Source organism: Centruroides vittatus, unplaced genomic scaffold (assembly GCF_030686945.1).
Source record: "Centruroides vittatus isolate TY-2023 unplaced genomic scaffold, ASM3068694v2 contig_181, whole genome shotgun sequence".
In the NCBI taxonomy this organism is placed as follows: Eukaryota; Metazoa; Arthropoda; class Arachnida; order Scorpiones; family Buthidae; genus Centruroides; species Centruroides vittatus.
In genome coordinates this window covers 654,206-669,617 of record NW_027121109.1, presented here as the reverse complement: position 1 = coordinate 669,617, position 15,412 = coordinate 654,206, and the positions used below count along the sequence as shown (strand labels likewise).

The window sequence follows — 15,412 nt, the reverse complement described above, 5'->3', positions numbered from 1 at the left end:
ATCTTTATATTGATGTCTGTTCGAAACTTTATAAGATAAGCCCCCATTACACGAATCTATAGGAGGGTGAACCATGCTTTTCAATAAAGAATAGCAAAACTGCACACACACACACACATACACACACAAAAAAAAGAAAAAAATGACAGAAGAGATAATGGAATTGATAATATCTTCCAGTTTTATGCCAATTTCCTAAGAGAGTTTTAGACAGACACATCCTTTACAGTCAACAGATTAATTATAAGACGTCCAGACGGAAAAAAACTGATAATGCCATTAATAAAAGTTGTATGAACCCATGATATATGACATGGAAATTAAATTATTGATGAAGGAAGTAAATTGTGATAAAACTTGTAAATGTAAAAGATGTATTAAAATAGGTCACAAATGTGTTTTTCGTATCTCTCGTTCCCACACTGTAGACCTTGATAGAGGGGATGCTTTCAAAATTTTCCACTCAGGTAAATTGGCATATATCAGACTAACGCGTGGGAGGGAAATAATAAAGGGGGGGGCTTTAACAGTTTAATTCTTTATCTGCACCCTACGCTTATAATGGATTCGTTTAGGTAAGAAGTTCTGTTCGGTTCAACGTCATAAGATTTGATACACCAAACTGTCATTGATCGGTCTTTGATCGCTGTTTTTAACAATTTGCGTGACAGACAACACGAAATGTTGTAGTTATAGTTGCTCCGGTTGTTGGCAAGAGCCCAAAACTTTCAAATAAAAAGCTGTAGGTAGCGGATAATTTCTTTTTAGAAAAAATAAAATAAAATAAAATAGATTAAATTCGAAGGTTTTAAGTTAGTAAATTAAAACAAAAAGCAGAAAAAGTTGTTAGCGAATGAAAACGGTGGCCGATAGTTCTTGTTTGAATTAATTAAAATAATGTAAAACTGATGTTGTATGATGTAAATAAGGGTAAGACGCTGCCTAATGCCATCTCACCCTTTATATAGAATATTAATTATATTGTGTGTTCTTGTAAAGGGGCAACTTATCATACCCCATTATAGAAACATATTCAATACAATTACAATGAAAGTAAGTCATCATGCCCCATTCACTTTTTGTATATACATCCATATACTAAGTATCAATATATTGAATATCCTTTTCTAATGGGGCAAGACGACTTAGTGTTATCTTCCACAATTATTGTAAAGAATTAAGCTACTAAATATCACTTTATTGTTACCCTCCTATACTCTATAGCCTAAGTACCAATATATACTGTACTAGTGTTAAATCATCTTTCTGCTGATACTTAAACAGTCTAATGGCGCCGAAATTTTATTAAATCACGTAAATTATCTCAAATTCATTAACCTTAAAGCTCACTTAATGACTTTTCTTATCTCTTTTATAATCTTTTAAGTACCTTTGTTCTATTATACACACAATTCTAGTTGTAACAAAACCTCCAGCAGTTAGATTTAATCATAGATATGTTTGTAATTACTTGTTCTTGCCGCTAAAATTTGCATATAACTCGTGACTTGTTGTTTAGACTGATCTATAACACTATAAACAATTGTTCAGAACTGTACATAAGATCAAAGCTCTACTTTAGACTCGCCCCTTAAAATAAGAATTTTTAACAGAAAATTGACGTGGCATGGTTGCAAAATACCGTTTTAACTGTTATAATATTACTGATGACATCATTTAGACGCGGCATTATTAAAATTATAGTGTTTACACACCAGAAAAAAATGGGAAAGATTCGCGGTTTAATGTAAACATAAATTATTAATAATAATGAAAGTTTTATCGATGCAAAAATGGCGATCTAATGACGATACAGCTAGAAAAAAATAACCAGCTTGTGACGACATAAACGTATTCTATAACGTCACAGTATAGGAATAAGATTATCATTGTGGTATCATAAAAAAAGAGTATGACATCACAAAAGAGGAAGTTGACATCACACAAGAAAGTGACATCGCAATCAACATTAGAAATTTAGATTTCGTTTTTATAATTAAAATTGCCTTTTTTCTATCAATCAATTTATGTTTATTAACGTATAAATAAAATAATAATAATAATAACACCGGAGGATTATAGACAAAAGTGACACGTTCAAGTGTGACATCATAACAGAGATTATTATTTAAAATTTAAATTTCTTCTCGCGAATTAAGTATTATTTTATGATAAATTGATTTTTAAAAAAGCTATTTTTAAATTAAAAAATTATTCGAAAAAAGTGTGACATCACAGAAGTTGACACACGAACGTGTGACGTCACACAGTAAAAATTTAAATCCCTTTTGTGTATAAATTATTAACTATTTTCTGATTTCTTACCTTCAAAAAAAATCAATTTTTAAATTTACGAAGGTAGAAAAGTATTTTAAAAAAGCATGACATCACAGGAAGAAAAAAAGTGACACGTAAAAACTATGACATCACACAGTGAAAAATATTAAAATTTAAATTCGTTTGTGTGCCTAAATTATTAACATTTTGTGATAAATTACCCTTAAACAAGAAAGTTTTACATTTATAAACCGAACAGAGCGTGACATCACAGAAGAGGAAGTTGACATCACAGTAAACAATGTCGTAGGGAGTGTGACATCAGACAATGAAAATTATTTAAATTGAAATTTTAAGCGTAAATTATTGATAAATTGCTCTAAAATAGAAAATTTTCAGTAAGTAAAAACTACCTAAAAAATCAAGTAAGGAGTTCTTTAACCTCAAGTTTATTTTTGAGTCGAGAAATATGGATTTAATCTGAGATTTTCGTGACATAATGTGATTTATGACAGAGCAGAGAAAGTTATTAATGATTGTTAAGTCAAAAAGAATAAAATACAATATATATATATATTTATATAAAAATTACTTCCTGGACATTTAAAATCTTAATAAAAACTAACACCGGAGGGTCGAAATCGATAATAAAATGCGTACAAAAATACGTAAAAACATATTAATATAGTCCTGATTAAGGAAATAATTCATAATCTCTTTATTCAGTACAAAATATATCTGATCAAGTTTCTATTTCCTTATTAGTTACTAAATAACGAATATCCTCCGGGCGCCGCCATCTTGAAAATTCGAAATTTGAAAAAAAATCGGGTCACGTGACTGATCTTGAAATATTTTAAATTGTAAATACTTATTTAATTGTGTAATTTATTTTAATTTCTGCAATAATTGATTATATTTATAATAATAAAAATATAAGTAATAATTATAATTATTTATTATTGGGCGAATTTTATAAAAACAAAACTTTATCAATCCAGCAACCAATAGGAAATCGCGTAATATACTATAATTAAATTTAATTATTTTAATTATTCTTTGCTAGCTTTTAAAATTTATTTAAATATGTTTTACTTGTAAAATTTTAAATAAAAATAGAAATAAATTTATAGATAAATTTCGCATGGAACGTTAATAAATCGTATAAATTAATATTCAAACTGATTACGTCATTTTGAATTTAAATTTTTAAAAATTGACTTCGAATAAAATCAATCTATTTATAATCGACGGAGAATAATTATAATATTATAATTAATATTATAAAATAATATATTAATTAATAATAACAAAAATTGTTTACGAAATTAAATACACGTCGTAATATAAAACCATGAATTATATACACTAAGAGATATTTATATTATAATTAAATATAAATAGAGCTTATTTCTATTTTAGTAATTCCTTTTTAGTAAAAATTAATACTATTGTATTTAAAAAAAACAAAAGTTATTCAGAAAATTAAATTACGCTACGTCACGTGACATCGTTTACGTCAAGAAATCACGTGATGATTACAAATTAAAAACTGCAAACAGTTAATATGATTCATTCAATACACGCACAAAATTATTTTAAAAATTACTTATTACAAACTAATCCAGCATCGTTTAATGCCAATCAAATTTTTAAATTAATGACGCTTCATCACGAATCAATAATATTACGCAACATTTTTTAAAAAATTCTCTTCACCTGCTAATTGTAATTCATATTACATAATAAAAATGCAGGAAATAAAATAATATTTTAAAAAATTTCTGTTAAATAAATTAAATCGTGAAGTAAGGAAATCGTTATACATAGATAAACGCTACTTTAACGAGTCACGTGACGTCATTCAAAATGTAAATATAGTCGGCCTTGCGTTTAAAAATTATATTTATTTATATAAGAATTTAGTAAATTATATATTGATTATTTAATTTTAATTTAATAAACTTAATCATGTTTATTAATAAAATATAGAAATTTTATTTTCAGAAACGTAACGAATAAAAACGATGTTTATGACGTAATAAGCAAATTTTAAATTTATCGTCTGCTACGATTTTTTTTTATTATTAAAGCGAACGAAATCACGTAATAATAAATTGAATTTATGATTTAAATATAAATTTCAAATTGATTAAAATTTAAAATTTAAATTTAATGATCATCTCCGCATATAAAAATTTTAAAATGTCAAACGAATGACGTCGAACAGCCAACCAATAAAAACAGAGGATATAGGATAATTAAATTTGAAAAAAAAAATTGAAATTTATAAATTTTTTGTGTAGAATGATTATGAAACTTATTTTAAAATAATTTATTCCGCATTTAATGTCTAAAACGTAATTCAAATTTTTCTGATGTTTTGTTTTAATTAATAAATTAGATGCAGCAGACGAAAATTTTCAGTTTTAATTGAGTTGTTTTTATAAGATCCGTGTTTATTGGTTGATGATTTGACGTCACTCATTTAAAAAAAAAATTTAAAAAAAAAATTGAAATTTCGAAATATCAACCAATAAAAATGAATCTTATAAAATAATAACTAACGTTCAACATTATTTTATATTTTTATTATTTATACTTATCCGATGTTAGTTTTAATTTAATTTTTTACGTAGTAGACGATAATTTTGAACTTTACTTGTTTTATAAGACCCGCTTTTATTGGTTGATGACGTCAGGTATTTAAAAAATAAAATAAAATAATAATAATAATGAAATTTCTAGATGTGACATCGAACGCCAACCAATAGAAACGAATGTTACAAAATGACAACAACCAAAGTTGAAAATTATCGTCTGGTACGTAAAAAATTAAATTAAAACAAACATCAGAAAAGTTTAACTAATATAAATCTAAAATAATTTTGAACTTTAAATATTTTGTAAGATCCGTTTTTATTGGTTGGCGTTCGATGTCGTATTTATAAATTTCAATTTGTTTAAAAACTTGAGTTGTTATATAAAATCCGTTTTTATTGGTTAATTCTGAAGAATAAACCAATAAGAATGGATATAATAAAACAACTCAAGTAAAGTTGAAAATTATCGTCTGCTACGTAAAAAAATTAATTAAAACAGACATCGGATAAGTAAAAGTAATATAAAATTACACCCCATTTTAATCGTAATTAATTAGTTTATAAAAAGTAAATTCTATAAATGTATATAATTGTTTTGTTTTTTTTATTACCCTTTACATCGAGAGTAGATACGTCGCCATGTTTGACAGACGATATTTTTTTTTTCCATAGAAAAACGAAAAGTTGGAAGAACGCGAAGAATAAATGTGTTTCTTGCACGAATTTTATTGTTATTAGCCATAAACGGAGTTCAATAAAACCGTAAAGGAGAGAGGAAAAGGTTTTTATTTCTAGAAAATATTTAATTATTGATTTTCATTATAATTTTTTTTAGGCCTAAACCGAGTTATTTGGAATTCGATGAATTGAGGTAATATAAAACCCGTCTAGACGTTGTAATGATCTTAAATTTTGATGAGTGCAACTTGAATATGAGTATCGTGACGATAAAATTTGACCGAATTGAGTCATAAGATGACTTTTTATGTTGGTGACGTCAGGCGCCATTATTGGTGCGTCACGTGACCAACGTAAATTTTGAATATGCCATAAACACGTGTAGATATGTACACGCATACACATACACATTTACGATATGTACAGTAAAGGCCGTTTGTACAGCTATGAGCCATTTTTGACACTCCCTCCTTGCATACAATAGTTGACAACAGGGTCAGGGCGGGTCAAACTGTTGTGAACTATTGGGCACAATAGTTTGACCGTCCTCTACTTTCGTGTATAATAGTTTATAGTCTACTGACACAGAAGAAATAATTGTTTTGTAAATGCCGTAAATTTGTAATCAACACTTATTTGTATGCGTGTATAGATGAGATATATACGTGTACTGTACTATACATGCACATTTCAGGATCGTCTATTAATTACTTATACAATTTTGAGTCACTTTTTTGACCCACTCCCTTCCTGTTGTATACTTTGATAAACTTCTTGTCCATTAATTACATGTACAATAGTTAATGAACTACCTGACACAAAATAAATAATTTTCATATAAACATTTTCTTTCTTGAACATTACTAATTTAGTAAGAAATTAATACCTTCCGAGATGCCTAGGCACAGAAAGCCTTTAGATAATTTTACATCGTATATTAATAACGTTTAAATATAACTAGAGAACTATTTGTAAAATACGATATACCATTGGAACAGTAAAATTGCTTTATTTTTTCAATTTCGGGCCCCCTAGGCATGTGCTTCACGTGCATAGTGACTAATCCGGCACTGTTAGTAAATAGGCTTAGAGAAACAAATTCGTATGTCACTAATAGCATTGAAAAAGTCTACGTTGTCAATAACTCGACCCGTCCCTCTCTGTTGAATACAATGATGTACAGTACTTCTGGTGACCTTACCCCTTAAACTGCACACGTACCAATGGACTGCCTCTTAGCATGTAGCAGCCAGGCACCTGTGTACCTACAAATATGTTACATACATACAAAGGCCTACATATAGACCTGCATACATAACAATTATACTATAGCTAGGCACATCTATTAGGCCTACATATACACTCATCAGGCTACTTATAGTGTATTTTCTCATTTATGTTTATATTTCAATAGAGAGAAAATAGAAGGATACAATTAACTCTTAATGGAAAATTCAGTGAAAAAACTTAATTCGAAATCAAGCACTCGAAAAAGACAAACAAAATTATACACACGCACAGTATATAGGCCTAGCGTGTTCACTTTAACATCTGTTCAGTTGAAAAGACATCTTTCCAGCATTGCACGGGTAGGTGTATTGCTCGTGTAATCGTGAATATATAATCGTTCACATAGTGTTCACGAGTATAAGAAATTGCTGTGGTCTTTACCAATTAGAATATTGCATGCTGCCTTTTTATAAAGTCGTCGGCATCGTGTGTCGCCACACAATTTGTCAAGATGGCATCTTTAATTTGCATTTTCATATTGCCACGGAACTACCACGCAATTTACACATTTCCCTCTCTTGAATGAAGTAATTTATTTCATTGTAAACGTCTAATGCACCTCGTGTAATACTGGAAAGATCTCGGTGCACCTGGATGAACGTTTAAGTGTACAGTACGTAAACACAATATAATGGGCAAAATATTTTTAAAATATTCATTATACTAAATTAGGTTCTAAATTAAACATACTTTCTATTGCAGATTAAGTTCATTTTATTTCGTTTTCCGCTATTAGAGTTTCCATTGTTTAATACACTCCCTATTTTTAACCGAAAATAACTCATTATACAATAATATACGTATGGATTTTAATGTGTATCACACCTCTTACATTATTTTTCATCACTGCCCTATATTTAAGATAATCTAACTCATTCTTTTCATACATTTTGACCAAATTTGCTGGGGAATAACACACATGGGAGTTATAGAACAATTACGACCACGTTCTATTATGAACAAATCATCATTTAGGTTCTAATCAAATTTTTAAAATTATCTTATGTAATTTAACACACGAAAGTCACCGCCTTACCTTCCTTTATAACGATATATTTTTTTAAAAGAAACATGTATTTACGGTGACTTTTTTTTATTATAATTTTAGAGGAATTACAAAGCTACACGCCACACGCTAAGGTCATAAATTTAAACACAAAATGACTGATCGTTCATCAGAATTATTTAAAATTTTATCGAACAGACATTACATTTTAATAAAAATCAATTTATAACAATATTAAAAAACTAGGTTATAAACCGTTAAGTTTCTTTTTAAATTCAAGCCTAAACAAAACTTACTTGAGCATGTTTCGTTCAGGTCAGGTAACTTGGCGTTAAACTTAAAAAAAAGTTACGTTACCTATTTTATGCTAAGGGAACACGTAAATAAATAATTTTAATAATCTAGAGTTACACACACAGCTAAACAAGCTGCAACTTAAGGCCTCCTCTTGTTTTTTAAAGCTTGCTGCAGGAAAAGGGCCTCAGTATATGTTTAAAACACGGCCCTGCTAGACAGGAAACTCTTCTATGTATTAAAAACATTATATCTAAATGTTCTGACATTGAAATTTGATCATTCGGCACACCCATAATCAACTAATTGTACCAAGGAAAATTAAGTATTTTAATAAACCTTGCATGCTTTTTTCTATTGGCAAAGAGCCTAGTTACATTCGATGCTCATTCAACTATATGAAACATAAAAATTCTATAATTAGAATAATATAATTGTATAACAAATATTGATTTTTTTTAAAATAAAAAGAAATAAGCTTGTATTAATTAATTATAAAATTTTCTATCCTACTTAACAATTAGATTCTCGTGTTTAAGAAATTCAAAACTTTATTTACCAACTCCTGCTTGAAATACAGACAAAACTGTTTTCTATATTTATCTTTGTACTGAGTGTAGACCTACACAGAACTTCCATTAACTGTACTTCTGGTCTACTCTGCTTTCTTTTAAAAGAAACGTATTATTATTACACCGAAATTCTGCGCTAGCACGTGTATTTGTCCATTTTCTAGCATAATAATTCAATAATGGAGTTGTTAACCTTCTAGGAAGTGGGATGATAACTTGTTCGATTGTCTGTCTGTATACAGAAAATATTAAATCAACAACCCACACGTACCCTATAGTCCTACGTTGAATTTCTAAAAATATAACTGATGTCATACATAATAGTCCTTACACTTTACATATTTACAAACGTTCTTAACAAGTAAGCGTTAATGAAATCATATCAGCGTGATTCACAGAGCGTAATCCACCCTCTCTGACGGTAATTAATTACTTTTCATGACTAATGTAATTCCGAATTTGTTAATTTTAATGCTCGACTATCCATTAATAGACCAATAGTCATGCATTCTTGGTTACTAATTTGGATTTTAAGTAAAATTTATAAATAGAATTAAGGAGGTTAAAAATGTAGTTTGTAGAACATAAAAGAGAAAGAGATACAGACATACATATACCATACAAATGTTTTTTCTTCTGCTTGTGTGTGTTATTACCCCCTATAATTAATAAACAAAAACATTCTTTACTTATTTCATTTATATAAAAAAAAGGCAAAGAGATTCGCTAAGGTGAATGAGAGGCCCTCTCTCTATTTCGGGCCTCATATCAAGTTTTCCACGTGCATATAGGCCTACACTATATACATATATATATACACACATACCCCTACACGAGCACACAATACATTAGATTTTGATGTATAAGTTAATTATTTTCAAGAGAGAAATTATTTACGTCTCGTCTTTCCTCTTCATTCTCTCGGGCACAATAAAAAAAAGAGTAGATTTTTTTTGAGCGTAAAAAATGCCTTTCCGGAAAACATATACACAAGCAATCGGTTCGGTGTTCTGTTCAGATGTATTTGTCACCCAATTAATTTTCTTTATGAGCCGTACAATTAAATATTGATATATTCAACAAACAAGGGAAGGAGGGGGGAAAAGATGAAAGAGAGACGTTGTCTTCTGTTCTGTTACGAACTCATTTAACTCGAAAGTTCCAAAAAAGCTTATTACTCGATAGTAAATTGTGCCGGGAGCGTGATTTTTTTCGAACGTCATTAAATTCTTATCTGTTATGACAGTCGGTACCGTGATTCATTCTTCTTTCGCTTCGTGTTAGTGTTTATTCGAATGTTTCTCTCTCTTAAAATTGTTTGACAAATTATTAAATTAATTTTTAACGCTTGAAATATAAATTAATTCGATTCGAAGTTTATTTGTCTTATGGTTGCATATGTAAGCAGGCTATATATATATAAATACACACACATTTCTTCTTATTGTGTTTGTATGTGTAGCCTATTGCATGTGCATACACAATCTCTTTATAACAGGATGATCGATAAGACATTTTCGGGGGTGGATTAAAAACGGTTCATTTAGTTCAATGGATGATCCGTGACAGTTCAGGATGTAAATTTTCACACAAAACGGATATTTTTACGGTGCGTAGATTAATATTGACTTACCAGATTCATTTATTTATTATTAATTAACTGTATTAGCAAAAAGGAGGGATAAAAGGTCGTGGTACTCTTGAAGGGAGCGACAGGCAAAGAAGTTTGGTGATGCTGTGATAAGAACACACCGTGAAACCTGTATAAACCGGACTGGTATTTTTTGCTCTTTACGCAAGTTTCCGTTTTAGACAGGTTTACTGTATATGTACACATAGCGCAAGGATGGTGTATACAGCATGGTCCAAATTCAGCTAACCACGCTTTTTATTGTATTTACGATACGGTAGTGTATTTGAATCGTAAACTAAATTAGATACCAATTTAGTCTTTAATTGACTTTTAGGCTGTCCTGTACGTACTGTACTATAAGAATGGTGTGTGTGTGTGTGTGTGTGTGTATTGATTATAACTAAACCGAACTAATTCCAAAGCGTGTGAAGAATGAATAAAACAATCGAAACATCCTAATAAACTATTATCGATAGTATGCCAAGGATGCGGAAGGAGATAATGAAAGTAAATTTGTGGTTCCTTAAGGGCACGTTAGTTAATAAGGATGCACATAAGGATGAAATTATCAAAATAAATAGATTCCGCTGACGTAATTATTTTCTGGGAATTTTTCAATGATAATACAGAAATTTAAGTGATAGAAAGTTAACTGTATAGATATCATACAGAGGTTTTTGATAGGGTATTGCACTATTAACAGTTAAATTTATAATTTTTATATGCGCACACGTCATAAGAACTGATGTGTTGTATAATACAACACATCAGTTCTTATGACGTGTGAGCATTTTCAGACATTTATACAGCCTACATTCAGTTAAATGTCACCCATGTTTTAAATTTATAAGTGATTATATAATAAAGTGAGCCTTTTTCTATGCACAATCACCTAATACAATAGTGCTGAACGACAAAAACGTTATTAGGTATTATACCGGTACAATTATTAATTATACGACAAAGACGATTGTTAATTGTTTTTATCATAGATGTTTTATAAGGGCAATATCTGGGTTACCAACCGTCCCCATTGAACTGAATTATCCTCCCTTCTTGTATAAGAAAGTTGGCAACACTACTACATCGTCTATGATAGATGCAGAATAAGTTACACAATTAATAATGCGATTCTTCTAAAAAAAAGAAAGGCGGTGGTGGTGATAAATAAAAAATAATCCTCAATACTTCTAGATTAAATACAACAGCTGCATTTAACACACACGAACACAAAATAAATGACAGTAATCGATAGAAAAAATGCCATTTATATCACAAATTACGTTATTTATAACACGCTACTCGTATTTTCAACAATATTTACAATATAAATGACATAATATGGCGGCAGTTTCATAATTTATAATTCATAACTACTAGCGTTACGCAACATCTATTAAAAGTTATGAAAATTTTCAGTACTTAACACTTAGATTCAAATGTTTAGCTTAGATTAATTTTAACTGCTCGAACACCTCGTTGAACGTGTTAATATAAAGCAATAGACACTTTAAAGCTTAAATTTCACTCCTAAAGACATAAAGTGATTACCTTACCTGACATTAAGGACGGTTATTGAAACAAAAAAGTATGCGTGCCAGCTATAATCCATTCATACTTATCACTTGAAATCTATGTTTGATATGATATGAATGAACAAAGAGGGTTGCTATTTTCGTCATTAAGTCATTCATAAACAGCTTTATGAGTAACGGAAGTTAATAAAACACTAAGCACAAGACACTGCAAACTACTGGTTACCTTTCACAGTACAAATCCCAAATAGTATTTAGATTTTAGTTTTTCTTATTCGTAAGCATTGATGAACGTTGCTTAATATAATTCTTTATTTTCTTTTTATCGTTACGCAGGTGAACGTTGCCAGCCCGATAAGGATTTTAAAAGCGTTTGTGACGTGGATAAATGAATATTGAACCTTGATAATTGTTAAGAAATGCTAAGATAGGACATTAAAATATGCATGACGTGAGAAGAAAAACGATAAAGTCGTGATTCATCATGGAATTATTCGAGTGCACGTTCTCGAATTAAGAGCTTGTACAGTTGCATACACAGAGTTGCATAAAGGTGAGATTAGGTTACACTATAAACATTATATTTATTCATTTATGCTCGAATTAACTCGCTACCCCTTCTGTAAATCTTGAGCACAGGAATACAGGAAATTACACTTGATTTCAAATACATCTTCGCTATCTCAGAAACGTATCTGATAAGGTTAGGATCTATTTTAAGATCATAAATCGAAATCTTGAAGGGCAGAGTGATTATAAGAACGTATAAGTAATTTATCATTAGACAAGCTGAGAATCTTTAGAAAGTTTACTTGAATTAGAATTGATTTAAGAGGTCTTTCGAGTGTATTAATTTAAGCAAGACTGTAATCATTACTTGTCAACGTTCGTTCTATTCAATGATTAAAGGTGAGACGTTGTTACATGCCGAAGATAAATTTCCTATCTTCGAAATGTAAATTACATGATCTTAAGAATATTTTTATTGGTATAAAGTTTGTTTGGTGTTGTTGAAATTGCTCGGAATACATAAAAATAAAGCAGCCATTGTTAAAAATATGATTTTGACAGCATTTTATAGTATAAAGCTAAGGAAATCTATACCACAGTTACTAACAGTACAGTTTATGTATAATACAGTATTAAACTTGTATGAGTACAATGAAATCTCGTGGAACTGTACATTGAATTGTACGCACATGACTGATACTATGTTAATTGTATGTATTATAGCATGTTGACAGTTTTCCTATAGATTTGCATGTATAAAGTCACCAAAGCTACTAGCACACTACATTTTTTTTAATCATAAAACAATTATATATAGCACAGTACAGCTACCGAGGAGTGAAATCTCATGGAATTTATAAGAGTTTACAACGAGAAAATGACTGCACATATATCTCTACATGGCTCGAGCCTGAGCGAATGGATAAATGCGTGTAAAATATCAGATGTCCACACCTATCCCTGGATAATTTATAGGCTCACTTTCTGATGACACACCGTTTTAGTGACGAAATTCATCCGGCCCCAACCCACTATCGATATTAATCAATAAAAGAACAATTTGTGTCGACCGTGCGAAGGCGTTAGCTGCTCGCTAGGCAAAACAAATTTTGGAGAATTTGCTAGACACTTAACGAGCCGATATTAAGTTTAGTAAAGTGAAAATTGCAAATAAATTCCACGCAGTTTCTTCAGGAATTCGTTTTGGACGAGTGCCAATTGAATCGTTGTTTCAGTTGTCAGCAATTACCAAAAATAACGTTATACGTAGGACTAGAGTATATATTATAGTAAATACTTTAAGGATAATTTAACTTGGATTTCTTCGAAGTACCCGGGTTCTTCTAAGTATATAAATTAATTCGGAGGAAGCGCTAAAGCAGATTTGGCTATCAGCGACTCGATTACACCCGTATTAATTAGCCATTTCTCTAAAAGTTAATTGTTTAGATTAATAAATTGTATGCAAATGTCCGGAAATTTTAATTTATTTCATTTCTTTAAGGCAATTTACAAGATTCAACACCTGTCGTGGGTGTGCTTTCCACGTTTGAATCCCTCTTAACAGCCTTGCACTCCATTCCAGTGTCAAGGTCCTCACGCCTTCGCTTGTATTTTCTCACAATTTAAGAAACTTCTAGGAATTAATTACGTAATTTACGATAAGAGGATATTATTACGTAATTCCGAATGTTCTAGTTATTTTATTTATTTATTATCGATTTACACGTTTATGTTTTTTATTCTTGCAGCCTCAAGTCTGGTGCAAAGGGCAGAAATCAATGTTTTTCTTACTGATAACCAGGATAACGTCGTAAAAACTTGCTACAAAACAGCAATAAAGAGGTATACATTCCCTTCTTTTTCTGTTCAGTAATTTAATACAGTTACGTAATTACAGCATGTGTTCGAAGTATGCTCGTCATTCGATAATCAGCAGGATAATTTCACTTTAAAAGATGTGTCACGACGCGATAACAAAAGAAAATTATCGGGAATAAACAAGATATAACATTCCAATGGTCACTGTATCGATTCAATCACTAAAAATATATCTGTTAAGTTGCTATAGAACTTTATAGTAACCTTGGGTGTCATTTTACCAGTTGTGTTATGTAACTTTCCAAGGAGAACCTATACACACACAATAGAAAACGTGCGTAGTGTTTCATTATGGATTAAAGTGTACATTAGATTCAATCCTTCAACCTCCTGTTCGACTTGTGTGGAGATAAGGGAATCAATAACTGTGACAAAAGTTGGTGGTTAAGCACTGTATCTATCTAGTTTCACAGGGGGACTTAATGGAGAATACGTGGGTATCACCTGTACACGATAATAAAGAGCAGAACAAATTACAGTTAATACTTTTATCAGGGGATGTCGCTCACTCTAGTGTAGTTCAACAACCTCAAATGATTGATTAAACTTGATCAGGATGTAAATTATTAAGATCAATCTTTGTTGCTTTCTAGCAAACTTAAAAAAATATATACTACGTATTTTTTAACACGTAATAGTGTATTTTATTGTTGTTTCTTTGTAAAAGCAAAAATTTTAAAAATCTAGTACAGGAATATATTATAAAAATTACAGTTTTGAAGTCTTCTACATGTCTAACCGTCCGGACATAATCGATAACTTTTAGACAATTTGCATGTGTGTAGGTGGTGAAGAGCTTATAAAGAAAAGGTCGAATGTTCTAGTGTCGATTGTTGCTGTAGACGTGTACAATGACGTATACAAAATGTTTTTGTATACGTTACTGCGTGTGTACGGGGGCGACTTTGTTCACCCTCTTTGAAGCTTAATAACTCCCGTACCTTTTGTCGAAATTTCTGAAATTCTGCTGGGGTGTTGGTATATTAGGGGAATTAATGCTAATACATTTTGGTGGTTAAAGGTCAAGGGAGTGAGGAGATAGAGGGGAGTCGCGTGTCGTATTTCGAGTGGGGTCGGACTTAATTAATGAGGATTTTACTCGTTATTAGCATTAAAAGAATCATTCCTACCCT

At 30.3% G+C, this 15,412-nt stretch overlaps 1 protein-coding gene and 1 long non-coding RNA gene across 3 annotated transcripts in view; one reads left to right on the top strand and one right to left on the bottom strand.

Moving 5' to 3' along the window:
- The window catches only part of LOC136969807 (endonuclease/exonuclease/phosphatase family domain-containing protein 1-like), a 53,108-nt gene extending 40,898 nt beyond the window's left edge, over positions 1-12,210 (bottom strand). Inside the window, exon 1 of one of the 2 annotated variants that reach the window (XM_067264078.1) lies at positions 12,115-12,210. The gene's annotated coding sequence lies outside the window, so the exon portion shown is untranslated. Of the gene's footprint in view, positions 1-8,150; positions 8,171-12,114 lie in introns of those variants that run through there. The other variant, XM_067264079.1, reaches the window with a different exon arrangement.
- Positions 8,987-14,244, top strand: LOC136969812 (uncharacterized). Its single transcript, XR_010879871.1, has 3 exons — positions 8,987-9,141; positions 12,225-12,441; positions 14,150-14,244. It is a non-coding gene; the product is annotated as an uncharacterized lncRNA (long non-coding RNA).
- Positions 14,245-15,412: the final 1,168 nt, after the last annotated feature.